Genomic DNA, 1,165 nt, shown 5'->3' with positions numbered 1-1,165 from the left:
CATAAAATTAGTTTTTAGATTTTTAGAGCCCTAAAACAAAACAAAAGTAATAAAATATGAAAAATTGGATAATGATCAAACTGATCCTTAATTCCAGAATAAATTTTAACTTTCCTAAATATTACTTTCTTAATTAATTTTTTTATTATTTAGTTACTATTTAATTATTCATGATGAATATTAGATAATAAAAAAATAAAAAATAATAATTAAAATAATAGACCTAAATGTTTAGTAAATCATCGTGGTAAGATAGTTTGGGTTATTTTTTGTCTTTTATTCTCTGAAACAAAAATAGGCTATAATAATAAACTTATTAACAAAAGTCGAAGTCAAGAGGCATGGATTGTTTCAGTTACTAATTTTCTAGCTCCGGCTCATCTTTAGATTATCTTTGAATCTAGCAACCAAAATCCAACCAAAAAAATCAAACTAATCTAATAAATATTACAATAACATTCACAAATCTATCTAGCAAAGATTAATTTGCACATCTCAAACAACATCATATATATTTAGACATTCAGGTAATTTCACTCCATATCTTTCAATGAAAATGATATGTATATATAAATCAACAAAGAAAATGTGCTTACAGTGATGTCAATTGTTCTTCGACAACTACAGAATCAACAACTAACTACCGCTCAAGATATTGTCACAATCACTCAGTAAAGGAAAAGAAGAACGATTTTTCTAAAAATCTTTTAAAATACCAGGATGAATCGTGCTCTAAATCTTCTCTCCCATTTTTCTCCTCTTTTTCCCCATCTGTTCGTCTTCTCGATCTCCTTGTATAGGCGTCTGGTCTTGGGAGACTAGATGAAACTTCTCGGCTGTGAGACTAGATTAGAGGACGAGGTCTTCTCGGAAGACCAGATCTACTGCATAACTGGCTTGAGGAAGTCGCCGAATCTATTGGAATACCAGATCTGCGTGGCTTGAGAGGGAAGTTGGCAGTAGGAATCGGTCAAAAACCCTTCATTTTCGGGTGAGCCTCGCTCACTCTCTCTGGAAGGAAGAAGTCGTAGTGAGGGGGCGGCTGTGAAGGTTTACAGAAATAATATCTCTCTTCAACTAGGGTTCCTTTTTTTATTAAGCCTAATCTGAATTTGATGGGCCTGCTTCTTTCTCCCTACAACAAAATAAAAATAAAATAATAATC

The sequence above is a fragment of the Impatiens glandulifera genome, chromosome 7, assembly GCF_907164915.1.
Source record: "Impatiens glandulifera chromosome 7, dImpGla2.1, whole genome shotgun sequence".
Classification (NCBI taxonomy): domain Eukaryota; kingdom Viridiplantae; phylum Streptophyta; class Magnoliopsida; order Ericales; family Balsaminaceae; genus Impatiens; species Impatiens glandulifera.
The sequence above is the reverse complement of the archived record's forward strand: the minus strand, read 5'-3'. Positions refer to the sequence as shown.